The sequence below is a fragment of the Mauremys reevesii genome, linkage group 8, assembly GCF_016161935.1.
Source record: "Mauremys reevesii isolate NIE-2019 linkage group 8, ASM1616193v1, whole genome shotgun sequence".
Taxonomy (NCBI): domain Eukaryota; kingdom Metazoa; phylum Chordata; order Testudines; family Geoemydidae; genus Mauremys; species Mauremys reevesii.
Window position 1 is genome coordinate 73,230,232 of NC_052630.1, and position 17,599 is coordinate 73,247,830.

At 41.9% G+C, this 17,599-nt stretch overlaps 1 protein-coding gene across 13 annotated transcripts in view; it reads left to right on the forward strand.

Annotated features, from left to right (window-relative positions):
• DPYD (dihydropyrimidine dehydrogenase) overlaps window positions 1–17,599 on the forward strand; it is a 638,604-nt gene that overhangs the window by 344,709 nt on the left and 276,296 nt on the right. The window lies entirely within an intron of this gene.

A 17,599-nucleotide genomic window follows, 5' to 3' on the forward strand; every position in this document is an offset into this window, starting at 1 on the left:
AACTATGAAAATTAATTACTATTTTTTGTGGATATGTCATTTTCAGTTCTTTACACCTCTTCATTAACCAGCAGTCTCGAAGCAAATCAAATGCACTCATAAGAACATAAGAATGGCCATACTGGGTCAAACCAAAGGTCCATCAAGTCCATTATCCTGTCCTCTAACAGTGGCCGATGGCAGGTGCCCCAAAGGGAATGAACACACAGGTTATCATCAAGTGATTCATGCCCTGTCACCCAATCCCAGCTTCTGGCAAACATAGGCTAGGAACACCATTCCTGCCCATCCTGGCTAATAGCCATTGATGGACCTATCTTCCATGAATCTATCTAGCTCCCTTTTGAATCCCGTTATGGTATTGGCCTTCACAACACCTTCTGGCAATGAGTTCCACAGGTTGACAGTGCGTTGCGTGAAAAAAATAATTGTGTTTGTTTTAAACCTGCTACCTATTAATTTCATTTGGTGACTCCTTGTTCTTGTATGATGAGAAGGAATAAATAACACTTCCTTATTTACTTTCTCTATACCATTTATGATTTTATAGACTGCTATCATATCCCCCTTAGTCGCCTCTTTTCCAAGATGAAAAGTCCCAGTCTTATTAAGCTCTCCTCATACGGAAGCCGTTCCATACCCCTAATCATTTTTGTTGCCCTTTTCTCAACCTTTTCCAATTCCAATATATCTTTTTTGAGATGGGGTGACCATATCTGCAGGCAGTATTCAAGGTGTGGGCGTACCATGGATTTATATACAGGCAATATGGTATTTTCTGTCTTTTTATCTATCCCTTTCTTGATGAGTCCCAACATTCTGTTTGCTTTCTTGACTGCCGCTGCACATTGAATGGATGATTTCAGAGAACTATCTACAATGACTCGAAGGTCTCTTTCTTGAGTGGTAACAGCTAATTTAGACCCCATCATTGTATATGTATAATTAGGATTATGTTTTCCAGTGTGCATGACTTTGCATTTATCAACATAAAATTTCATCTGCCATTTTGTTGCCCAGTCACCCAGTTTTGTGAGATCATTTTGTAGCTCTTCGCAGTCTGCCTGGGATTTAACTATCTTGAGTAGTTTTGTATCATCTGCAAATTTTGCCACCTTACTGTTTACCCCTTTTTCCAGATCGTTTATGAATATGTTAAATAGGACAGGGCCCAGTACAGATCCCTGGGGGACATCACTATTTACCTCTCTCCATTCTGAAAACTGATCATTTATTCCTACCCTTTGTTTCCTATCTTTTAACCAGTTACCAATCCATGAGAGAACCTTCCCTCTTATCCCATGGCTGCTTATTTTGCTTACGAGCCTTTAGTGAGGGACCTTGTAAAAGGCTTTCTGAAAATCTAAATACACTATATCCACTGGATCTCCTTTGTCCATATGCTTGTTGACCCCCTCAAAGAATTCTAGTAAAGTGGTGAGGCATGATTTCCCTTTACAAAAAACACATTGATTATTATGTTCAACCAATTTGCCTGGTACTGAAGTGAGGCTTACTGGTCTGGTAGCCAGGGTCACCTCTGGAGCCCTTTTAAAAAATTGCCATCACATTAGCTATCCTCCAGTCATTTGGTACAGAAGCTAATTTAAATGATAGGTTACAGATGACAGTTAATAGTCCTGCAATTTCGCCTTTGAGTTCCTTCAGAATGGAGGATGGAAAGGCTCTGTCAGTCTATTATTGTCGTCATGATGTTTCTTGCTCTTGCAGAGGAACTTGTAATTTTACAGCTCAGTTTCCTCATGCTCATAGGGAGGTATTTGCTGTTTGAAGTTTTGTTAAAATACAATGCTATTACATTTTCAAGCATTCTGGTTTGTACTTTATTTGTCCTTTGGGCTCAGAGAAATATATTTTTAATTTTTTCACAAAACCTTAGGAGAACTGCAAAGTCCATTATATGCTTGGGAAGCTAACTTATAGAGCTGGACAGTTGCCATATAGAACTGTATTAAAAAAATAAGCACCACTGGTGAAAACAGTTAAAAATCAGGTTGTTATTTATACTAGATTCTTGAAGAGGAGAAATATTGGCATGTGATGATTTCTTGCTTGTTTGTTTTGGCGAAAGGACGTTTTTTGCAGGCACAGTATGCATTTCCACTTAGCAGCACATTGGGGCCAGGAAACAATTTTACGATTGGGCCTGAATAAAATAAACAGCCTAAGGGAGCTTTGCACTTTCACTGACTCTCCCTGCTTTCCTGTTTTGCCATTTTGGAGCCTAAAATGTGTGAGTGAGTTACAGGAATGTCCTCTGGAACCATTCCAAATTGCAGTTTACCCAATAATTAAGAACATAATCCCTTGTATTAAACTGTATCTCTTAACAGTTTCTGGTGTGGCATATAATTCTCCATATGCTACTAAACAGAAGACCAGTTGATTTTAAGGCCCGGGCCTTACACAATATTTTTTTTTCTTGAAAGAGAAGGGACAGCACCAGTTTGGGGCTACAAATGTCCCCCTCATTTCAGGGGGGTAGGTGGGAGGGAGGAAACAGAATGTTTTTTCCATGAAAAAATTGTGAAGAGAAAATAGTACTTTTGCCACAAAGTAGTAGTCCAGAGCTAATGCAGCTGCCATTGACAATGCTAGTTTCATTCAAAATTCTGTTTAGCAGGCCAGAGTCGAAAGGAGCCACTCCTACAATTTCTTGGTAAGAAATGTATGTTCTTTATCTTCTTTAATAAATTTAAATAAATACTACAAAGGTCCAAACATAAATGCAGAAAAGCAAGTATTCTAGATATACAGCTGTGATAAATGAAGGGGTGGGGAGGTAGCTTCCATTTATGGACACCCAGCCAGCCAGTTAGCTATAAAATCCCCCTTGGTAGCTGTTCTCTACTTGCTTTACCTGTAAAAGGTTAAAAAGTCTGACTGCTATGCATAGGTAAAAGAAATTGAGTGGGCACCTGGCCAAAAGAGCCAATGGGAAGGCTAGAACTTTTTAAAATTGAAACAAGACTCCCCTTTTGTCTGTCTGTGGTTCTCCTGGAGAGCAGGGACAGGGTTGGGACTATGCTGTAAGAAGCTTTAAGCCAGGTATGAAAAACCTTCAGATCATACCTAGAAACTACTTATTTGAAACCCCCACCCAGATATGTAAGTAGATCAGGAAACATCTAGGAAGACGTGATTAGGTTTATCTCTTTTATTTCTTTCTGGCTTGTGGACTTCTCTGGGCTAGCCCCAGGTACTTTTGTTTTGCTTGTAACCTTTAAGCTGGACCTCAAGAAAGCTATCTTGATGCTTAATTTTGTAATTTTTTTTTAATCTAGCAAAAAGCCTAAATTCCAGATGTATTTCCTTTCTTTTTCTTTTTAATACAATTTTCCTTTTTTAAGAACAGGATTGGATTTTTGTGTCCTAAGAGGTTTGTGCATGTTGTTTAATTAGCTGGTGGCAACAGCTGATTTCTTTTGTTTTCTTTCTTAGCTCTTCCCCAGAGGCGGGGGTGAAAGGGCTTGAGGGTACCCCACAGGGAGGAATTCCCGAGTGCTCCTTCCTGGGTCAAAAGGGGTTTTTTACAAGCCTGGAGTGGCTAGTATTAATTTTTGGAATCCTTGTGGACCTCCACCTTCTACACTCAAAGTGCCAGAGTGGGGAATCAGCCTTGACAATAGCGCAAAAAATAAAAAAATAAAAAATCCTTTGTTATTGTGTTGCATATTTGCTGGAATTGTATACCTTGGTACAATTATGCAAATTAGCAGATAATCATAAGTTTCAGTTGTCTTGCTTTTACTATTTATTTTTGTGTAAGCATTGTGTTTCAGAACTTCAGTAAACAAAGCGTGTTTACCTAAGCACAGTGAGCCAAAATAACCCGGGCATCACTCCACTGACTTCAGTGGTACAAATTTGCCTCAGTTTTATGCCGTGGATTTGTATTTGCAGTACAGGCACATTGCATTTCTTTCCAGTGAAACAATGGTGAGGGACAGCATAATCATATGGAGAATTTTCATACAGATTTTGCCTCCTGTTTCTTTGGGATTATTTAAAAGAGGGTAGGACAGATAGCAGTTACTTAACTATTTTCAGTCCAGCATAGCATCACTAAAGGTTGCCACAGACAATGTCTATAAAGTGCAACATGTTTGTTCTATAATTGATTTTTCTTTTCCCCCAAAACTGACCAAGAACAGGTTTTTCTCCCTTATGAGTAACTGTTCTGAGATTTTACTTACTATTATAAGAACATAAGAATGGCCCTACTTTGGTCAGACTAAAGGTTCATCTATTCCAGTATCCTGTCTTCCGACAGTGGTCAATGCCAGGTGCCACAGAGGGAATTAACAGAACAGATAATCATAAATGATCCATCCCTTGTCACTCATTCCCAGCTTCTGGCAACCAGAGGCCAGAGACACCATTCCTACCTATCCTGGCTAATAGCCATTGATGGACCTATCCTCCATGAATTTATCTAGTTCTTTTTTGAACCCTGTTATGGTCTTGGTCTTCACAACATCCTCTTGCAATGAGTTCCAGAAGTTGACATTAGTTGCATGAAAAAATACTTTCTTGTGTTTGTTTTAAACCTGCTACCTATTAATTTCATTTGGTGGCCCCATGTTTTTGTATTATGAGGAGTAAATAACACTTCCTTATTTACTTTCTCTATACCACTCATGATTTTATAGACCTCTATCATATCCCCCCTTAATTGCCTCTTTTCCGAGCTGAAAAATCCCAGTCTTATTAATCACTCCTCATATGGAAGACGTTCCAAACCCCTAATCATTTTTGTTGCCCTTTTCTGAACCTTTTCCAATTCCAATATATCTTTTTTGAGATGGGGCGACCACATCTGCACATAGTATTCAAGATGTGGGTGTACCATGGATTTATATAGAGGCAACATAATATTTTCTGTCCTATTATATATCTCTTTCTTAATTATTCCCAGCATCTGTTCACTTTTTTGACTGCCGTTGCACATTGAGTGGACATTTTCAGAGAACTATCTACAATGACTCCAAGGTCTCTTTCTGAGTGGTAACAGCTAATTTAGACCCCATCATTTTACATGTATATTTGGGATTGTGCTTTCCAATGTGCATTACTTTGCATTTATCAACATTAAACTTCATCTGCTATTTTGTTGCCCAATCACCGAGTTTTGAGAGATCCTTTTGTAGCTCTTCGCGGTCTGCGTGGGTTTTAACTATCTTGAGTAATTTTGTATCATCTGCAAATTTTGCCACCTGTTTACCCCTTTTCCCACATCATTTATGAATATGTTGAATAGGATTGGTCCCAGAACAGACCCCTGGGGGACACCACTATTTACCTCTCTCCATTTTGAAAACTGACCATTTATACCTACCCTTTGTTTCCTATCTTTCAACCAGTTACCAATCCATGAGAGCACCCTCCCTCTTATCCCGTGGAAGCTTACTTTGCGTAAGAGCCTTTGGTGAGGGACCTTGTAAAAGGCTTTCTGAAAATCTAAGTACACTATATCCACTGGATCCCGTTGATCCACATGCTTGTTGACCCCCTCAAAGAATTCTAGTAGATTTCCCTTTACAAAAACCATATTTCCCAACAAATTATGTTCATCTATATGTCATACAATATTGTTTTTTATTATAGTTTTAACCAGTTTGCCTGGTACTGAAGTGAGGCTTACTGGCCTGTAGTTGCCAGGGTCACCTCTGGAGCCCTTTTAAAAAATTGCCGTCACATTAGTTATCCTCCATTCATCTGGTATGGAAGCTGATTTAAACAGACTACAGTTAGTTGTTCTGCAATTTCACATTTGAGTTCCTTCACAACTCTTGGGTGAATACCATCTGGTCCTGGTGACTTATTGCTGTTTAATTTATCAATTTGTTCCAAAACCTCCTCTAAAGATACCTCAACCTGGGACAGTTCCTCAGATCTGTCACCTAAAAAGAATGGCTCAGGTTTAGGACTCTCCCTCACATCCTCAGCCATGAAGACCGATGCAAAGAACTCATTTAGTTTCTCTGCAATGGCCTTATCATCCTTGAGTGCTCCTTTAGCACCTCGATTGTCCAGTGGCCCCACTGGTTGTTTAGCAGGCTTCCTGCTTCTGATGCACTTAAAACATTTTTTGCTGTTACTTTTACTCTTTGGCTAACTGTTCCTCAAATTCTTTTTGGACTTTCTAATTATATTTTTACACTTCATTTGCCAGTGTTTATGCTCCTTTCTATGTTCCTCACTAGGATTTAGCTTCCACTTTTTAAGGATGCCTTTTTGTTCTCACTGCTTCTTTTACTTTGTTGTTTAGCCATGGTGGCTCTTTTTTGTTTCTTTTACTATGTTTTTTAATTTGGGGTTTACATTTATATTGAGCCTCTATTATGGTGTCTTTAAAAAGTTTCACTTTTGACACTGTACCCTTTAATTTCTGTTTAACTAACCTCCTCATTATTGTGTAGTTCCCCTTTCTGAAATTAAATGCTACAGTGTTGGGCCACTGTGGTTTTTTTTCCTGCCACAGGGATATTAAATTTAATTATATTATGGTCACTATTACCAAGCTATTATATTCACCTTTTGGACCAGATCCTGTGTTCCACTTATGACTAAATCAAGAATTGTCTCTCCTCTGATGGGTTCCAAGACCAGCTGCTCCAAGAAGCAGTAATTTAAGGTGTCAAGAATCTTTATCTCAGCATCCCTTCCTGAGGTGACATGTACCCAGTCAATATGGGGATAGTTGAAATCCCCCATTACTATTATTGAGTTTTTTATTTTACTAGCCTCTCTAATCTCCCTGAGCATTTCACGGTCACTATCATCATCCTGGTCGAGTGGTCGGTAATATATGCCTACCGCTAAATTCTTCTTCTTAGAGCATGGAATGTCTATCCATAGAGAGTCTATGGCACAGTTTGATTCATTTATGAGTTTTACTTCTTTTGTTTCTACACTTTCTTTCTTATATAATGCCACTCCCCCACCAGCATGACCTGTTCTGTCCTTATGATATATTTTGTACCCTGGTATTACTGTATCCCATTGATTATCCTCATTCCACCAAGTTTCTGGGATGCCTATTATATCAATATCGTCATTTAATACGAGGCACTCTAGTTCACACATTTTATTATTTAGACTTCTAACATTGGTATATAAACACTTTAAAAACTTGTCTCCTTTTAGCTGTCTGCCATTACACATTTTTATTGAATGGGACTCTTTTTTATTTGACTGTCTTGATCAGACCCTGCCTGTATTTTACCATTTTCCATCCTCTCGTCCTCACTAGGACATAGAGATTCTCCATTAATAGGTACATCCTCTAAGGGATGTCCGAATCATGTGCTCCTCTGCACCTGTTGGCTTTCCCCCAGCCCTTAGTTTAAAAACTGTTCTATAACCTTTTTAATGTTAAGTGCCAGCAGTCTGGTTCCATTTTGGTTTGGGTGGAGCCCATCTTTCCTGTATAGGCTCCCCCTTTCCCAAAAGTTTCCCTAGTTCCTAATACATCTAAACCCCTCCTCCCTACACCATCGTCTCATCCAGGCATTGAGACTCTACAGTTCTGCCTGTCTAACTGGCCCTGCGTGTGGAACTTAATGTATCTCAGAGAATGCTACCATGGAGGTTCTGGACTTCAATATCTTATCTAGCAAACTAAACTTGGCCTCCAGGACCTCTCTCGTATCCTTCCCTATGTTATTGATACCTACATGTACCATGACCACCGGCTCCTCCCCAGCAATACACACAAGTCTATCTAGATGTCTTGATGGATCCCCAACCTTCTCACCAGGCAAGCAAGTCACCATGCAGTTCTCCCAGTCATCGCAAACCCAGCTATCTATGTTTCTAATGATCAAATCGCCCATTACTAATACCCTAATGCCTGTCTCTTCCTAATAGCTGGAGTTCCCTCCCCCGGAGAGGTATCCTCAATGTGACAGGATACCACAACATCATCTGGAAGGAGGGACCCAACAATGGGATTGTTTCCCTCTGCTCCAGTTTGATGCTCTCCTTCCTTGGGACTTTCATCCTCCTCAACAGCACAGAGGCTGTCAGACGGGGGGTGGGACTGTTCTACTGTGTCCAGCTGTATATGCCAGCTTTCACTAGTAGTTGGGATCACATATGTTCTTACTCTAGGACAGTGTTATAAACCGTAAGTTTGACATCAGTCCCTAAGATTGAACATATTATGTTCTTCATTTATATAGAATATAGGACAACATGTGGAAAATATTTCCCTCTTTTTTTTTGTTTTTTGTTTTAGAAATGCAAAAGTATCCAATTTTGTTTTTCATTTTTTTCCTAAACAAACATAAATTCCATAAACTTTATTGGCAGGATCTAGGATCTGCACCTGATTTTGTTTTTGTTTTTTTGTTTGTATAAAGTGGTAACTTGTATGGGTGGGGATGCAGCATACACATTATTTTTAAAAGGGAAAATAAATGGTTTATCTTCAATTCCATGCCATTTTAAAAGGGTGCATTAAGCAATGAGGGTGACAGACAGAACAGCATGTGATAGAACAGCAATATTAGATAGAACATTTGCAAAATGCATTTCACATATTGGTTTGTCAGATCCCCATATTTATAGTTTTACAATTTCTAAATGATTGGTATTGTGAGGCCTTTGTCCTGGTTTCTAACTGATGTTTTATATTTTAGAGGCAGAAAAGTTGCCCATTTTTGGAGTGTATTTTTAAAAAATAATTCAGCGCTCAGGAAAGATGTCAGAGTTGCAATCTTGGAGAGTAAAGTCTTCTATCTACAGAAAAGTACACTGTGGGCAGAGTAAAATCACAATTTACAAAGGGTTCAAATCCTAGTCCCTTTAAATCAGTAAAAGTTTGCCTATTGATATAGTTTGTGTAATGGCAAGTGTACACCCTTTCACCTGCAGAACATCTGCACTGGTGGAGGGACAATAGCAGAATTGCTGCCATTAATTTTACAGCCAAGAGCTTTGCTGGTGGGGGCTGCTTAGAGAACAAATAGGCACATTTCCCAGCATGTGTGGACCTATGCTCATCAGCCTTGCCTGCTTTGGGAAGCCGATGCAGGTCAGTACAGCCCACAGTTGGCTAGGGATGGTAGGTGGAATGTGCTTGTACCATTGCTTCTGGCAGATTTATTGCTTCTGCAGCCTACAATGTGGATTGTATTGGCAGTGAATCAGACTTTTTACATGTAAGGTAGCTATATTTTTACACATATGATTACTGTATTTTCAGATTGTACTGAAGTACTTGATGCCCTTTCACAGTAAAGAAGTCTGTAAGATGGATATCAGAAATAACATTAATGAGCTTCTAAAGCCAAAATTACAGGAACTTATCAAAATGGTTAAACATAAAAACCATTAAACTGTTTACTGAAGCTTCACAGATATACTGCAGCTAATGAGCATTTCTGCTATTTAAATAAGCTCAAATTGAACACACATTACATGGCAACATAATTAGTCATGGCAGTCAAACACACACAGACTCACTTTTAAAGCTTTATTTGAAGAATCTTTTCCATTCGATTTGTTTTGTTAATTAAAATATTTTTTCAGTATTCTTTTTTTAATAATATTGTTTTTGCAAGTGATATAGTTTGCTGCTGCCTTTCCATTTATGTTTATTTGCACTGTGAATACAGCAAATGTGGAATACACATTAGATGCTTTCCCTTTGTGGTGTTTGTGATAGTGTCACTTGATGACAATAGAATAATGCAGTTGTATGCTGTCTTTCATCCAGAAGGATCCCTTTAAATTATATACATATATTTGATCAGAATATGCAGAAGAATGAAACACAGACACAGGGATGGATTTTAAAGTGAAAGGCCAAATTTCTTAAACTTTAATGGGAAAGGGTAAACCACGAACAAAAAACGAAGCATTTAATTTGGGTCCAGTTCAGTGTTAAATGGCCTCTATGGCAAATAGCCTGGATTGGGTCATTCAGCCTGCCTCCAAGTATTCAGCCTGCCTCTGAATCTGCTCATCCTCCCTCTCTGTGGGGGAATGAGGGTCCTCATGAAGGGTACCTCAGTCTGTGAAGACTTAAGTTCTTTGAGATGTTTTGGGGATCACACAGATCAGGGTGTTATGTCACCCCCTGCCCTGTAACCTTGGGATGCCTTAATATTGTGTTGCTATGGCTCAGATCCCTGACATACATTAGCCTGTCCACAAGCACAAAGATTTACTGGCTTCCACCAGCCTAATTACTCCTTGCAGGATGACACCACCAGCCTTTCCAGTCCCAAGTTTCCCCCAAACTTGAATTTTCCTTGAATTCTCAAATACTAAACTTTTCCCCTCTGGTTCATCACCCTCCAAAAGGTGAAACCATTCCCCTAGTCACCAGCTTACTTTGGTGCACACACTCCACACAGTTTGCACACTGGAGACCTCCTTGGGATAAAAATGAACAAAAGGTTTATTTAATAGAAAAACCACAGATTCAAAGATGAAAAAGTAAGAGAGAGACAACAGATACAAGTTACACAGAAAACAAACATAAAGATGCAACCTTGGGCTTTACACTTCTATATTAGATAAAACTCCTTGTCTAATAACAGGTCACCTATTGTCTGAACAAATTCGAAGTGTATGCACTAACTGTAGGTGGGATCCAAAATTTCATAGCCAGATTCAGGGCCGGCTCCAGGCACCAGCCGACCAAGCACATGCTTGGGGCATCACCTTGTAAGGGGCGGCCAATCTTGCGGTGGGGGGGGCACTTGATTATTCTTTTTTTTGGTTCGGCGGGGCGGCGCTCGAGGTTTTTTGTTGTTGTTGTTTTTGTTTCAGCAGCATGGCGCAGCGCTTGGGAGGATGTTTCAGTGGGGAGGCACGGCACTCCGGGGGGGGGGTTGGTGGGGCGGGATGTTTCGGCAGGGTGGCGCTCGGGGGTGTGTGTTACAGTGGGGCGGCACTCTTTTTTCTGCTTGGGGCGGCAAAAAACTTAGAGTCGGCCCTGGCCAGATTCCCACTTGGCTGCTGGTCCTCAGTTTCTGAATGGATTCCACTTCAAATTGTTGTATCCTTGGGGCAGCCGGTGTAGGAAGCAATCACTTGAGGCCAGAGAGCAGACAGCTAACCAAAACCTCCATTTTATTTACAGAGACAGAGAGCTCACTCAGCCGGTTGAAACCGGCTGAGCTATCCCTTAATAATCTAATTCAGTTGCCATAGTAACAAAACCCATGACAACCAAATACACAACATATTCCTCCCCCCCTAATAAGAACATCCCCTAAATAAAACACACACTAAACTAGAGAAGGAGGGTAGACTGCCTCCATTCCCGGCTAAACCCTGGGGATTATTTTGCCCCATAACCGTGGGTTCGCCCTAACTAAAGATCCAGCCGATGAGGAGGCCTTCTGTCTCTAGGTGGATTACGGTGAACTTCTGGTGTTGTTGCACCCAAAAGTACTAGGGGCTCAGGGTCTGCAGCACGAACAGGTGAGGAGGTGGTATCAGCTCGTGCTGGGCAAAGGGGTATCTCAGCTGCTGGCAGTAATGGAGGAGAACAGTCAGGAACAGGTGACTCATGATTCGGTGTCTCACCAGGAGGGGTGAAGTCAGACCCCTCAACTGCAGATGGGTCCTGAAGACTGGCATGACCTGGCAACAGCTGATCTACATGTCGCCGCCAGGTAAGATTCTCTGCAGTCCGGACTGTATAGGAAACAGGTCCTGTTTGAGTGATGACTGTGGCCGGGACCCATTTAGCTCTGGAAGTATAATTCCGAGCCAAAACTGGCTGCCCTGGGCTAAAGGTTCGGTCTTTTGCTCTGGGTGCCCGTCTGATGACTTGATATTGCTGCTGATGTTGCACAGTTTGTCTGGGTTCAGAAGGTTTCAGCAGATCAAAGCAAGTGCGCAGCTGTCGTCCCATCATTAGAAAGGCTGGGAAGCCTGGGTCATAGCATGAGGTGTGTTTCTATAGGAAAGTAAGAAGGTATCCAGACGCTTTTGAATGGAGTGTTGTCCCTTTGCTGATTTCAAAGCGTTTTCATTGTCTGCACAAATCTTTCAGCTAATCCGTTGGTGGACGGATGATATGGTGCTGACGTGATGTGGTGTATCCCATTTGCCTTCATAAAATTTTGAAACTCCTGAGAGACGAACTGCGGTCCGTTGTCGCTCACAAGTTGTTCTGGCAGACCAAAACGACTAAAGAGTCCTCGTAGTTTTTGGATAGTACTCTCTGCAGTAGTGGACTGCATTATAGAGACTTCTGGCCATTTAGAATGGGCATCTACTGCCACCAAGAACATGCTTCCTTCAAGGGGGCCAGCAAAGTCAACGTGAATACGTTGCCATGGGTTTTCAGGCCAGTCCCATGGGTGTAGGGGTGCCCACTGGGGTGCATTTCTTACACCCTGACATGACATACAAGCTTTTGCCTTCTCTTCAATAGCACTGTCCAATCTAGGCCACCAAAAATAGCTTCGTGCAATTTCCTTCATGCGCACTATTCCACAGTGACTGGAATGTAGCTGTTCTAACATCTGTGATCTCAGGGGTGGTGGAATAATGACACACCTCCCCCACAACAAACAACCAGATTGGACCGATAACTCCGTCCGCCTGGACATGTAGGGAACAAGGTCAGGTGAGACCGGAGAGGTTTGTCGAGATTTTCCATGCATCACCAGGTCCATAACTTGGGATAATACTGGGTCAACACGGGTTGCCTTCTTTATCTGAGCAGCAGTGATGGGTGTATTCTCTACCTGTTCAAAGTAGAAGATTTCCTTTTGGGCACTATCTTGATGTTTGACCGGTAAAGGCAACCTTGAGAGGCCATCTGCATTGCCGTGCAGAGTGGATTTCCGATATTTGATTTCATATGTGTGTGCAGAAAGTATCAATGCCCAACGTTGCATACGACTAGCAGCTAATGGGGGAATGCCTGTGTAGGGTCCAAAATTGATGTCAGAGGTCGATGGTCTGTAAGAAGAGTAAACTTTCGCCCAAACAGGTACTGATGAAACTTCCTAATTCCAAAAACAATTCCTAATGCCTCACGTTCGATTTGGGCGTAGTTAGTTTCTGCTTTGCTTAGAGTGCGTGAAGCAAAAGCAATAGGTCTTTCTTCTCCCGAAGGCATAATGTGTGACACGACCGCTCCCACTCCATAAGGGGAAGCATCGCAGGCCAATTGCAGGGGTAAGGATGGATCAAAGTGCGTTAGAACTTCAGAATTTAACAATGCATCCTTAGCTTTGTTAAATGCAACATCACAGGCTTCAGTCCACTTCCAGGCCTTGTTCTGCCCAAGGAGCTCATGAAGTGGTTTTAGCAGTGTGGCTAACTGTGAGATGAACTTTCCATAATAGTTCAGTAGTCCTAGAAATGAGCGTAGCTGGCTTACATTTTGAGGTGGGGGAGCCTCCACAATAGCTTTAACTTTTGCAGGGGCCTTATGAAGACCTGCAGAATCAATGATGTGTCCCAAATATTCAACAGAGGGCTTGAAGAATTCACACTTGTCTTTGCGAACTCGTAGGCCATACTCTTCCAGTCTTTGTAGGGTAGCCTCTAAATTCTTTAAGTGATCCTCTTCATTTCTTCCAGTGACCAGGATATCATCCAGATAGCACTGAACTCCTGACAAGCCACACAAGATCTGGTCCATAGCCCTCTGGAACAGGGCGGGAGCCGATGTGATTCCGAAGGGTAGGCGACAGTATCGATAAAGCCCCTTATGAGTCACAATAGTCAACAGCTCTTGGGACTTTTCATCGACATGCATCTGTAAATATGCTTGACTCAGATCAATCTTACTGAACTTTTGTCCCCCAGCCAGGCCTGCGAAGAGGTCATCGATGCGGGGAAGCGGGTATTGCTCTGCACACAACACTGGGTTGACAGTGACTTTAAAATCACCGCAAATCCGGAGAGAGCCATCTTTCTTCACTATTGGAACGATAGGAGTGGCCCATGAGCTATGGGTAACTGGTATTAGGACTCCATTGGTGACCAGGCGCTCCAGGTCTGCTTCAACTTTTGGCCTGATGGCATATGGCACAGTTCGGGCTTTCAGATATTTTGGTGGACTGCCAGGTTTAATGTTCAATGTCACAGTGATTCCCTTCATACTTCCCAAATCATCTCCAAAAACAGCAACATGTTTCCTTAGTATAGGGGTTAGACTGGTTTCTTCTTTAGTCATCCGGTGCACTTCTGCCCAGTTCAGCTGAATCTTCCCAAGCCAAGACCTACCCATTAAGGCTGGGTAGTCACCTCTCACCACAAACAGTGGCAATTTAGCCGCCTGTCCATTGAGCTCCACCTTAACATCAATAGTGCCCAACATGGGCACAGCTTCACCTGTATACGTCTTCAGAACAGTTTTTGTTGCCTTAAGCGGAAGATGCTGTAGCTTTTCCTTATACACAGTCTCCGGAACCAGCGAGACAGCTGCACCGGTGTCTAGTTCCATGCGTATAGGTTTGCCCTCCAATAAGGGGTTACCCAGTCTTCATGTGAGCCCGCTGCCAAAGACAAAACATGCAGTGGCACTTCCTCTTGTGAGGAGGTGTCACCTTGATCATCCTGGGTCTGCTCTAGGGTATGCAAGGTTCCTCTTTGTCGGCCAGACCACAGGTCTCTTTTTCTTTTGTTTACAGGCATACTCAATGTGTCCCTTTTTGCCACAGTGTCGACACACCAGGTCCTTACACCAGCATTCTGATGCCTGGTGACCCAGCGTACCACAGCGGTAACATTCTTGACTCTGCACCGTTTTGTGGGTCAGTTCTTGTGACACTTTTTGCACCCTAGGGGATACACCGATGTATTGTGCCTCCCTTGTAGCCAGTTCCATGGAGACAGCAATATCAACAGCCTTCTGTAATGTAAGCTGAGCCTCTGTCAGTAGGCGCTTCCGTATAGCTTCACTGCAGAGGCCACACACTAACCTGTCACGCAGGGCATCATTTAACATCTCTTTAAATTCACAGTGTTCTGCTAGCTTTTTTAAAATGGCTACAAATTGTACAACTGTTTCATCTTCCTTTTGGTCTCTTTTGTGGAACCTATATCTTTCAGCAATTACCAGTGGTTTTGGGGAGAAATGAGACCCCAGGATTTCCACAATGTCACTGTAAGATTTAGTCTCAGGCTTAACAGGGTGTAGTAAGCTGCGTAGCAGAGAGTAGGTTTTAGCCCCTACAACAGTTAAGAATATTGGCACCTTCTTCGCTTCTGTAATGTCATTTGCAATACCAAAAAGCTCAAAACGCTCAGTATACACATGCCACTGCTCTGTATTCTCATCAAAAGGCTCCAGGGGCCTGGTCAGAGTAGCCATGATTTTTAGTTTCACTTTCACAGTCAGTGCAAACAAGCAGCTTTTTTCTTTGTTTGGTCTTTACCTTGACTTCTACTTCCTTCTGTTACTGGAGCAGCACCAGGATCCCATCCTCGTCGCCAGTGTTGTATCCTTGGGGCAGCCGGTGTAGGAAGCAATCACTTGAGGCCAGAGAGCAGACAGCTAACCAAAATCTCCATTTTATTTACAGAGACAGAGAGCTCACTCAGCCGGTTGAAACCGGCTGAGCTATCCCTTAATAGTCTAACTCAGTTGCCATAGTAACAAAACCCATGACAACCAAATACACAACACAAATCTCATCCATTTTGAAAGGGTTAGCAGGTATTTTTCTTCAGTAAAAAGACGGAAAGATGATCATTAGATGTTGGGATTCAAAAGGTTACAACTTTTTAACCATTAAAACACAAATTGTCAATATCACATGTCAAAATATGCAAAGATTTGGGACAGGGAAAGAACATTGATAACATCCAGATGAACCCAGAGAGCAGAATTTAGATAGGCAGGATAGAATTACTTAAAATAAGCACACAGGCCCTTATATGCTGAGATGGTCTGGCTCTGGGCAATACCTTACGTACTGTAAGGCCAGAAGAGAACATCATGATCATCTAGTCTGACCTCCTGCACATTGCAGGCCTCCAAACCTCACCCACTCACTCCTGTACTAGGCCCATAAACTTTTGCTGAATTACTGAAGTCCTCAAATCCTGATTTAAGACTTCAAGTTGCAGAAAATCCACCATATACTCTAGCTCAAACTGGCAATTGACTTGTGTCTCACACAGCAGAGGAGGGTGAAACCCCCAAGGATCTCTGCCAATCTGACCGGGGGCAGGGGGGAATTCCTTCCCAACCCTAACTGTGACAAGCATAGGGGGTGCTAGTGAGAAGTGGGCGTGACCCCATTCCAAACTGAGAGATTGCAAAGACGCAATTAGCCAAAGGGGGGCACTTGTGAGAGGCGTGTGCCGACCCTGTTACAGGACACCAGAACTGCACACAGTATTCTAGATGAGGGTCTTACCAGTACCTTGTATAATGGTAATAATACTTCTCTGTGTCTACAGAAAATACTTTGCCTGATGCATCCTATGATTGTGTTAGCCTTTTTCATGGCCGCATCACGTTGGAGCCATACTGTGATTGACCAATGCTCCCAGGTCTTTCTTCTCCTCTGTTGTTTCCAACTGATAAATCCCTAGTTTATAGCAAAAATTCTTGCTGTAAACTTCATCCCATTTCTACTATTCCAGTTTTCAAGATCATCCAAATATTCTCGTATGATATTCCAGTGCTCCACCATATAGGCAATACCTCCCAACTTTGTGTCATCCACAGATTTAATCAGCCTCAGTCGGAAGGTTATGTTTGGTGTGATATTGTGATTGTTTGAATATTTTTAAATAAAACCTTCTCAGATATTTTTGTATTCAGCTACTAGGAGTGTCCAGGCTTTAGTTTTGTTTTGGGTTTTTTGGCCAAATTTAACCACAAATATATTTTTTGCAATCAGTAAGTCTTTAAACTTTGAATGATAAGCTAGGACATTGATGTTTACAAAGAATACTGAGAAAAACAATAATTTTGCATGTTTAGCAGCTATTTTTCAAAGTGAAATACTGTGTCAAGTTTCAGCACCAGAAGCAGTTATTCTATTTTAATGTTTTATACCTAGATAGAGGCCCAGACCTGTACCATTTTCATTTAGTTTTGAGAGTGTGTTACAGTGTGGGATACCGAATCCAAACTGCTGCCTGTGATTTTGGATCTAACTTTGTTGCAAAAAGCACTTTGGATCTGGGTGATAGGTGTGTGAAGAATGAAAAGAAATATGTGACCGAGTATATTGTGCTTGTATCTTTCTTTCCCAGTATAGTATTTTGCCTCTGAATGTACTCAGCTCTCACACAAAGAGATACTCTCCACCTCTTTTCCCATCTATCAGAAATCCCACCTGCTCCCAATTACCTCCACATCCCCAGGGAGTGTTTGATTCTGGAAGGGGAGGGCATGGTATGGGGCCTGAAAAGGAAGTTGGGAGGGGTTATGCAAGAAGGGCTGTAGGCTTGCTGTGTGCTTGAACGTATATTTGGGCAATACTAAGAGCTTGCTCTCATATATTAGTGCTGGTGGCAGACTCCCATATGCCTATGTCTTCGCAGTGTTAGAAGGTGGCTAACAGCATGCTTCTACGTGTACTTTGGTAATGTCTGGGTTTGGTTTACTGCATGGACCTATGCATGTTTTGGC